The sequence below is a fragment of the Piliocolobus tephrosceles genome, chromosome 1, assembly GCF_002776525.5.
Source record: "Piliocolobus tephrosceles isolate RC106 chromosome 1, ASM277652v3, whole genome shotgun sequence".
Classification (NCBI taxonomy): Eukaryota; Metazoa; Chordata; class Mammalia; order Primates; family Cercopithecidae; genus Piliocolobus; species Piliocolobus tephrosceles.
The window spans coordinates 141,685,759-141,696,858 of record NC_045434.1 but is presented as its reverse complement, the minus strand read 5'-3'; the positions used below and the strand labels follow the sequence as shown (position 1 = coordinate 141,696,858).

At 33.7% G+C, this 11,100-nt stretch overlaps 1 pseudogene; it reads right to left on the bottom strand.

Annotated features, from left to right (window-relative positions):
* Positions 1 to 607: 607 nt before the first annotated feature.
* The window catches only part of LOC111539318, a 33,726-nt pseudogene continuing 23,233 nt past the window's right edge, over positions 608 to 11,100 (bottom strand).

The following is an 11,100-nucleotide window of genomic DNA, read 5'->3' as shown; positions in this document are numbered from 1 at the left end:
TAGATGTACATTGATAAAGACACTATAGGACTGCTAACTTGTACCACTATCTCTATATGTCTGAGAGTAATAGAATTCTTAGTGGGGGCATATGGTACTGAGAATAAATAATATGCTTTATTTAAGATACTCTAATTTGGGGTGTTCAGCAACTCACAACAGAATCTAATTCTAATTTATCAGTCATCTGATGAATATAATTGTTAAATGTTTTTTAAATTCATTCTATATATATCAGTTTTTAACTACTAAACACAATATTCAAATCAAAAAATTTTTTAAATGACACATTTATTTAGCATCATAATTGCATTTAGCAATTAATAGCATGGGTGCAAAAAAAATCTACATTAAAACCCTTTGTTGGAACGCTTTTCCACTTTCCACAGAACAGAAACTAACATAACCTGTTATACAATTAGTCACAAAAACAGTCCTTATGTTTTTTGCCCATACACATGAGTATTGTCTAAAACATGTCTTCTTCGTAGCAGCTAGGCCCTGCCACCACTGTACTTGGCTGAGTTCACAAATCTGTGGTAATCTATTGCTTCCCTGTCACTTCTCTGGCTCTCCTCTCCTACTAAGCTGTGTTTCCTGGCAGTAATTAAAATCTGCCACTTCCATAGTTACTGTTGCTACTGGAACTGCCATAGCCACTGTAGTTTCGTGGTTTGGCAAAGTATTGGCCTCTACCAACATAGGGGCCAGAAATTCTGGCTCCAAAGTTTCTTCCCTTCATGGGTCCAAAATTTGAAAACTGATTGTGATAATTGCAAAAATCATTGTAGCTTCCACCACTTCCAAAATTGCTTCCATCATGACCAAATCCACTATAGCCATCCCCACTGCCAACAAAGCTACTGAAGTTTCCTCCCAAAAAGCCAAAGTTGTCATTCCCACCAAAAACACCTCCACGACTACCACCACCATTTCCGGAACAATTTTGACCTGTTTGGCTGGATGAAACATTAGCCATCCCTTGCTTGGCAGGGCTTTCCTAACTTCGCAGTTGTGGCCATTCACACTATGGAATTTCTGAATGACAGTCTTATCCACGAAGTCATGGTCATCAAAGGGTATGAAGGCAAAGCCCCTTTTCTTGACACTGCCTCTGTCAGTCATAATTTCAGTCACTTCAGTTTTTCTATACTGTTCAGAATAATCTCTTAGGTGATGTTCTTCAGTGTCTTCTTTAATGCCACCAACAAAAATCTGTTTCACAGGTAAGTGGGCACCTGGTCTTTGAGAATCTTCTCTTGAGACAGCTCTCTTTGGTTCCACAACTCTTCCATCCAACTTGTGTGGCCTTGCATTCATGGCTGCATCCACCTCCTCCACAGTGGCATATGTGAGAAACCCAAAGCCCCTGGAGGACTTGGTCTTTGGATCTCTCCTTACCACATAGTCCTTCAGAATTCCCCATGGCTCAAAATGGTTCCTCAGGCTCTCATCAGTTATTTCAAAGCCCAACCGTTCAACGAAGAGTTTCTGCAGCTGTTCGGGCTCTTTCGGAAACTCTGACTAGACATGACAACAGTAGGAAGAGAGACTTGAACGATGCTTCCTTGGCGGGTGGACAGAAAGGAGTAACCTAACGAATCTCAAATCGGATTCGTTAACCATTTGTTGATTGTTAGAAGTTGTATGGCTTGTTTCTGCAACTGAGGAACATTAGCTCTGATACATATGCCAAGCAATAATTTTTAATTGTATAACAACATTCTGTCCAACAAAAATTCTCACAAAGTCTCATGATCGGTTACTCCTCACAAACTTTTCCAATATAGTTAGAATTCTCTGTGTCTACAACCCAGTAGAAGGTATTGAATGGGAGAATTTGGCTTAAGATTTATGATGTATTCTACAATCTTCAGAGAGCTTTGCAATCATTGTCTACTTAATGAACACAATAGCCATGTAATGTAGGTAAGTATCATTATCCCACAATTGGGTAAAATGAGAGGTTCAGTGTCTTGCCTTGGGAGATATGGTTAGTAGGTAATGAATTAGAGATTAAGATTTGAAAATTTCTGACCCTCCATGTGTTGTCTTTTTTTTCCATTCTCTAAAAAACAACTACATTCTATTCTGGAAGAAGTTTAATTTCTGTAGAAGTTAAAATTTATTCCTGAATATGAATTTTTAAATATATTTTAGGCCTTTGAATTATCTATTTTATGGAACCCATATTGCATTCACATGTAGTTTAAACCTTCCAATATTAACTGACACACATACTCCAAAATGAATAATTCATTCATTCAACAGAAGTATTATAGATGCTTAATAATACCATAAAATAGCTGGTACTAAGGCTAAAAAGAGTCAATAAGCCAAGGTTCCTATCTTCAATAATTTCTTTGTCATTAATACTTTATGTCATAAAGAAGCATAAATACTAATAAAATATGTATATTTCACATATGTTTAATATATCCAAAATAATAATTTATACTAGAGAAAATTCAAATAATCTTTAAAACCTATCAGACTTAATCAATATGCTCCAGTTCACTGTAGTTAATAAACCAATTTCAAATTGCAAAGACATCTGGTTTATCCATAGTTACACAAGTTAAATTGAGGAAAAATTTATTAAAATGGTCTCTTACAAAATATCTCTATATCTTGTATATAGGAACTAAATATCTATTTAGTTCCAGGCAAGAAATTATTTAAACACAAAAATCTTTAAGTTAAAGAGTGTTTTGTATGACTATATATAAACACTAAACTTGTGTTCCTTGAAATGTGATGTTTTCTTTGTGTGGGAAGAATTAATTCACTTTGTCGATAAGCTACAAAGGAGTGAATGTCACAGGAGAAAAGACTTGAATTATTATAATCCCTAAAATAAGTTATTGTTGATGATATTGGATAAGATACACTTCTAAAGGACAAATACCATTTAATGAGGGAGTGGAATGGCCTAATGAATTTTGAAGTCCCTTATGCAATTAATAGCTTGAAGTACTGTCTTCTGTTGTCTTATTGTTTATATTAACTTTGTTAAAATTATTTATTTACTTTGTCTTTAAATATATTTTTAACCAGTAGAGCTTCCACTCTTCAATACATGCACAAAATCTTCCAATTTCAGGGTATCATTTGAGAATAACAGAAGCAATTTTTTTTTTTTTTTTTTAATGCAATGAAAATCTCACACATATCAGGATTGTTCAACAGGGTAGGAGTCCAATTGCTTTCCTAAGACTTTGTATTGGAAATCAAAAAACTCTAAAATAAAATGTTTTCGTTCAGTTTTAGCTCACAAATACATGGCTTGTCTTTTGTGATAATTACAAGGGAACTTCTTTAAAAAATGTGTATATATAATATATTTATCTAGCATTTTTTTTTTAAAAAGCCAGGTAATCTTCCAGACATTTTAAATGTATATTTCTTCTATTACAATACTTGTTATTTTATCCCTCTGAGGTCAGTAAGTACTACAGTCTTATTCTGGTATTACTGATAAGAAGATGAAGGCAGACAGGGCTCAGATGACATATTTATTACAGCAGAGGAAATTAATGACAGCTCTGGGATCAAACTCAGAAGCTCTGGCTCACTTACCAATAGTTTGCGTAGTTGTTTAAAATAAAAATATCACACCGCAAACTGACTTTAAAACTCAAGAGTCCCTCTTACCATGGTACCTGAATTTTCTCTTTAACTTAAAAATTTAAAAGAGCAATAACATCAATACATTTCTACTTCTTATTTTTCATACAGTTTCTAAAAATGAGAAATAATTTGGTACATCTGTGTATAAATCCTAACTGGAAAAGTTCTTAAGCAGTAAGTGCCTCGAAAAGCTACCTCAAACATTACAAAACATATTACTATGAAAGCTTCCAGGGAATTTGGGATTTGGATTGGACTGGGGAAAATTCTTTAACAGTCCATCTAGTTATACAGATTTTGTGTGGAGTTTCTCTTTATGTTTTCTTCCATGGATGTGTGTGGACATTTTTTTAAAAGAAATCTTGAATTTTACTTTTAAATGGGACAGTAATCATGCATTTTTAGGGGAAAAAAATGGATCCCTAGAATTAATTAAACTACTTAAAGATAACCATTTACTCCTATTTTCGGGCAGTCAATTCTATTCACCTTAATTAAGCATACTGCTCATCATAAGATAATAAAATGTAGATATTAGTACCTGAAACATTCCAATGTTCACAAATTTTAGTTCCTGAAACTAAATTTGCCTGTAACTGAGCTAAATAGCACAGAAATCATCTTACCCAGTCAGTGTAAACTGCAGACGAGGTTACAGGAATTATTCCAGCCCAATAATTTGGAGGAATTTATCCCCACTTCCACACACACACACAAGGTTTTATATTGAGGGTTCTTCTCTTCTTTTAAATTGCAGCCTATTGTAGGACAGACTTTATTTATAATGTGACTTCAAAATTGGGACAATTTAAATCAAGTCATATGTACAAAAGAATGGATGTTGGGAAAGGGGACAGAGCAAGACTGGTGTGGTAAAGTGGCAATAATATTCTTCAATCTTGATTATGCCATCAACCACAATTTTAGTTCTTTTTTTTTTTTTTTTTTTTTTTTTTTGAGATGGAGTCTCGCTCTGTCGTCCAGGCTAGAGTGCTCCGCTCACTGCAAGCTCTGCCTCCCAGGTTCACGCCATTCTCCTGCCTCAGCCTCCGGAGTAGCTGGGACTACAGGTGTCCGCCACCACATACGGCTAGTTATTTCTATTTTTAGTAGACACAGGGTTTCACCATGCTAGCCAGGATGGTCTCGATTTCCTGACCTGGTGATCTGCCTACCTCGGCCTCCCAAAATGCTGGCATTACAAGCGTGAGCCACCGCGTCCGGCACAATTTCAGTTTTTAAAGCTAAAAAGATGCAAATGAGAAAAAAGAAAAAAAAGCATGAAGAGAAAATAGTTAAAGGAGAAGGTGGGTGAAATGGACATTGAGGGAAGTGCTACAGATTGATTTGCAAGTTTTCAAAAGTAGATGTTCCCGTGTCAACTCTCAACAATCATTCAGCTATGTTAAGCGCTCTAAATACACCTGAGGATCCTTACAGAGTATTTGCTATAGAGCAGAATTCAACATGTGAACTGTAATAAAAGAATTTGAGTTTGCAAAAGAATATCGTTATGAGTCCCTAGAACATAGTTACAGCAAAGCTTCTGGTACACATTTCCTCCCAGTGTGTATGCGTGTGGACATGTGTATGTGTGAGATACTATGCTCTCTAAATCGCTAATTTACTCCAATGAAGATAGGAAAATATCCAGTGTATATAAACGTGAATTGTGTATTTTAGACTCTAGTGCCACCATAAATTTCACCCTTCTTTCCATATTAGTATTAAAATATTCATGTCTGCAATTTTCAAAGAATGTTGCTCACAGCAACATCCTGTCTATCAGTGGGTCAGTATCCCACGCTGCCTTAATGGTAGCTTTCTCTAGAGTGTTTTTGTGGCAATCAACATGGAAGAAAAATACAAAAGAAGTACTATTCATCAGCTATCCATTGTATCTGCAGCGCTAAGTTTGCCATATAAAATATTCACAATGTTATTTTATATATTCAGAAGGAAAAACTGGAACTTAAAAATGCGCATTTTGAGAGTATGTACCACATATAGACAATCTCTTCAAGTAGGAAAATAAGAGAACATTGTACTATATTTTTTATTCTATAATATCAAACACTCAGCCAATTATTATATATTCCATGGCCCAAACGTAAGATACATATATTTCTTTTATTTTATAACTTTTTTTACATTACCCTTTTTACTGATCTTTTTATTTTTCACATCAGGCAATTAAACCCATGTTCTGTCTTCTGGCAAGGTGAATAAAAATTAAATATTCATTTAAATAATCTCCATGCTTATGTTCAACAATCCACATCTAAAATATTATTAATGTGTTAAATTATTAAACATAAATCACAGGACAAAACTTTCAGCTTGTAAAAGTCACCAAGGTAAGTCATGGAATCTCATTGTCATTTAGTTTTTTATTATATAAATTGAATTTTTAAAAAGGCATGTAGAGTTCCTTCACATAACTAAAAATAGCTACACAAGAGTAGGTAATTATTTCATTATGCAAACGTGAAACAACACTCCATTGATTTACACACTAAAAAAAATTTCTAAGAGTAATGTGATGTATTCAGTTTCCAGTTTTCTCTATGTAAGGCGTCACATATTCTTTGGCATTTAAACACTCAGACATAAGACATATTTTCCTGTTGTGAAAATAGTGTGTGCACACGTGTATTTATAAAGAATAATACAAATGTGTTGAACATAACAAGAATAAAAGTTAACAATGAGGAATTAAAACATGAATATTCATTCAAAATAATTCAAGCATCAGGATAATATTAACTTAGACTTTGTAAATACTGATTTTCACTATAATATAAGCCCTGAAGATATTCATGCAAAAAATGTTATGATTATGTTTTCAAGGAATTAAGAGATTCATTGAACAATAAAAATGTACCCTAAGACCCATTTGTTAATCTGTTCACTCATAGCTAAAGCCTGTACCCTAGCAAGCAAGCATGATCTTTTCTGTAATGTCTAACATAAACTATGGCACTTTCATAAATGATCACATTTGGAAATGTAAATGCATTTCTCTCAAGGAAAGATCAAACAGGACTCTTGTTTAATTCATGTTATGAATATACTTTTCAGTTCAAATACTCTTTCAAGATGTTTTTCTGGTAAAATTTATATATCACATATATATAAACACATAAGGAGTGATGTGAAAAACTCTGTTGGAGAAGTTTTACACTTTGCAAGTCCTTTAATGAGAGTCAGAGAATGCCATCAGGAAGACTCATAAGCCTGTGTGAAATGAGACTCATTTTAATGAAAAGCACCCTCACACACCTCATTTGTAGAATTATACTGAGCAGTTTAAATTCCTCATCTGTCACTTTGAGGTTAGGCTTATTGAAATGCATCCTGGACCACAAAATACCCTTTTTCCTTTCTCTTGTTTTTACTACTGCTGAGTTTTTGTTCTGAAGGCCATTGATTGGTTCTGACAAGAAGCCCTACAAACAATCTTGTGAAAGACCATTGCTGGTGTCATATCTTGGTGTACTCCTATCTGAATGACACTGTGAAATGATAGACGTTCTGAGGGAGAATTCTTTCAGGCATGAAACCTTATTTCAAAGTTTAAAATCTATCTCCTTGTTTAGATGACCAATAGCTTGTCTCTGGCTTGACTATTGTTGGTTAGCTGGTCTGGAAGAACTAATAGTAAAGCTTCTGTATTTTTCTAAAGGTAAATCCACCAGAACAAACTACTCAGAGTCAGTAGAAAGAAAATACAATAAGCTGTAAAGTGTGCTCTGGCTGAGAGAAGGTATAACAAAACTTTTGTAGATCAAAATGTGAAAAATACAATTACTTATTTATAGCTTGTCTGGTGTATTCCCATAACTCGTTTTGTTTCTGTTTTCCAGAACTTCAGGAAGATTTTGAAACACTCCCACCAAACCAATCTCTTTCTCACACCTCAGTTGTGCTCCAGACTTAAAACAATGTATTTATTTTGTTTTAAAGTATCAAGAATTTCCATAGAAATTACTGAAATATTGAATATAGATTGTGGATGCTCAGTTAAATCTTTGTTGAAGTATATGGAGATGCTACAATTTTTTTTTTTATGAACTAGATTTTTTTTTTTGCTGTAAGTTTTTATACTTGTTTTTAAAATGACTAAAATTCTCTTTGGCAAATATAGCATTTTGATCTTTAATAACTAAATGTTTATACAAATATAAATTAGCAGTAATAATGTGCTGTGATGACCTTGCTGTAATTATTTATGACATGACCTAAAGAATGTTATATTAATTATTTTCATAAATTTGCCAGCTACTAAGGTCTATTTTTTTTAAATTTCTTTCTACTTCACTTTCCCCACATTTAACACCTAAAGCAGACCATTATAAACATTTGAACTGTGAAAATCTTATGAACTATATTGATGCCTTAGTAAATTTCCTAGAATATAAATTCAAAATATAAATTCCGAATTATCTAGCATGAGCACGTCTAATCATTGACAAAGTCACCTTTTTAAAAAATACTTTAAGTTCTAGGGTACATGTGTAGAATGCACAGTTTTGTTACATAGGTATACACGTGCCATGGTGGTTTGCTGCACCTATCAACTCATCACCTACATTAGGTATTTCTCCTAATGCTATCCCTCCGCTAGCCACCCATCCCCTGACACCAGTGTGTGATGTTCCCCTCCCTGTGTCCATGTGTTCTTATTGTTCAACTCCCACTTTAAGTGAGAACATGCAGTGTTTGGTTTTCTGTTCTTGTGATAGTTTGCTGAGAATGATGGTTTTCAGCTTCATCCATGACCCTGCAAAGGTCATGAATGCATCCTTTTTTATGACTGCATAGTATTCCATGGTGTATATGTGCCACATTTTATTTATCCAGTCTATCACTGATGAACATTTGGGTTGGTTCCAAGTCTTTGCTATTGTGAATAGTGCTGCAATAAACATACGTGTGTGTGTGTGTGTGTGTGTGTGTGTGTGTGTCTTTATAGTAGAATGATTTATAATCCTTTGGGTATATACCCAGTAATGGGATGGCTGGGTCAAATGGTATTTCTGGTTCTAGATCCTTGAGGAATCACCACACCGTGTTCCACAATCATTGAACTAATTTACGTTCCCACTAACAGTGTAAAAGTGTTCCTATTTCTCTACATCATCTCCAGCATTTGTTGTTTCCTGACTTTTTAATAATCACCATTCTAAGTGACGTGAGATGGTATCTTATTGTAGTTTTGATTTGCATTTCTCTAATGACCAGTGATGAGCATTTTTTTCATGTGTTTGTTGGCTGCATAAATGTCTTGAGAAGTGTCTATTCATATCCTTCACCCACTTTTTGATGGGTTTGTTTTTTTCTTGTAAATTTGTTTAAGTTCTTTTGTAGATTCTGATTATTAGCCCTCTGTCAGATGGATAGATTGCAAACAATTTCTGCCATTCTGTAGGTTGCCTGTTCAGTCTGATGATAGTTTCTTTTGCTGTGCAGAAGCTCTTATGTTTAATTAGATCCCATTTGTCAATTTTGGCTTTTGTTGCCATTGCTTTTGGTGTTTTAGACATGAAGTGTTTGCCCATGTCTATGTCCTGAATAGTATTGCTTAGGTTTTCTTCCAGGGTTGTTATGATTTTAGGTGTTATGTTTAAGTCTTTAATCCATCTTGGGTTAATTTTTGTATAAGGTATAAGGAAGGGGTCCACTTTCAGTTTTCTGCATATGGCTAGCCAGATTTCCCAACACCATTTATTAAATAGGGAATCCTTTCCCCATTGCTTGTTTGTGTCAGGTTTGTCAAAGATCAGATGGTTGTAGATGTCTGGGGTTCTTTCTGAGGCCTCTGTTCTGTTCCATTGGTCTATATATCTGTTTTGATACCAGTACCATGCTGTTTTGATTACTGTAGCCTTGTAGTATAGTTTGAAGTCAGGTAGCATGATGCCTCGAGCTTTGTTCTTTTTGCTTAGGATTGTCTTGTCTCTGCGGACTCTTTTGTCATTCCATATGAAGTTTAAAGTAATTTTTTTCCAATTCTGTGAAGAAAATCAATGGTAGCTTGATGGGGATAGCAACAAATCTATAAATTACTTTGGGCAGTATGGCCATTTTCATGATATCGATTCTTCCAATCCATGAGCATGGAATGGTTTCCCATTTGTTTGTGTCCTCTCTTATTTCCTTGAGCAGTGGTTTGTAGTTCTCCTTGAAGAGGTCCTTCACATCCCTTGTTAGTTGTATTCCTAAGTATTTTATTCTCTTAGTAGCAATTGTGAATGGGAGTTCACTCATGATTTGGCTCTCTGTTTGTCTATTAAGTGTTTATAGGAATGCTTGTAATTTTTGCACATTGATTTTGTATATTGAGAAAAGTCATCTTTATCTTTTCAAATAAAATAAACAGACAGCTTCGTTTGGTTGTATCATTATGCAGTGACGCAGTTGAAAGATGATAGAAAACATTTTTAAAAATAACCTCAGAATCTTTCTTTTCCTTTCATATCATGGAAAAGTTTTACTTGCCTATCATATTAGGAATTCTGAAGATCCCTTTGTGTTAAGATTGGCAGTCCAGCACCACTACATTTCTGAGCAGTTTCGATATGCATTGGCATGCCCTAGGTTCCTGTTACACAGTTAAATACCATTTAGTGTAAATTCAATAGATCATTTTATTTGGGTGTAATTAGAATTACAAATATGAAGAGGAATAAAAAAGAAACTTGTTGCTTACCAAATAATTTAACAAGTGTATATAGTTTTAGAAATTCAAAATTTATCTACTTGAAAAAATAATTTTCAAACATGCATAAAACATGAAATATGGGATTTCTAATTTTAAGAATCTGATAATTATTGTATAGACGTTGTAAACCTAGCATAAAGCTTACAGAGTTTACGTATTTTATTTAAGTATCCTACTGCTACTAGGTGCATGTGGTTGTTATGAGTCGTATATTTATTAAATATTCATATAAAACCTAGCAAATATATGTTCTTGGCATCTTTTGGAACTTAAATCTTATGATTGTCACATTATTATATTAAGATAGACACAATCAAATATTTTGGTTGGAGCCAGCAAATTAAGACATATAGAATTTTTTTAATTTTAATTATATTTTAAATAAAGTTATATTTAAAAGTCTTAAATTAAATACAATAAAACTTTGTAAAATAAATATTTTTAACATGTATATATAAATATGTATAAAATCTTGAAGTATTTATATTGTTAGTTTCAGTTTACATGTTAAAAGTGTCTTGATCATTAACATATTGACATAGTGGCTGTTCTAACTGACTGATGAAGAGATTGTTTCACTCACTTTTTCATTCATTAAGCCAACATATATTTAGAACCTCATACTAGAGAATAGGGATCTGACAGTAACCTTTCCCTGGGTTATCTACTACTAGAGCAACTCTATATTCATCAAAATGTCTCCCATACTTATTATTTTTGAAAGTCCCCAAAAGATAGCTTACAAA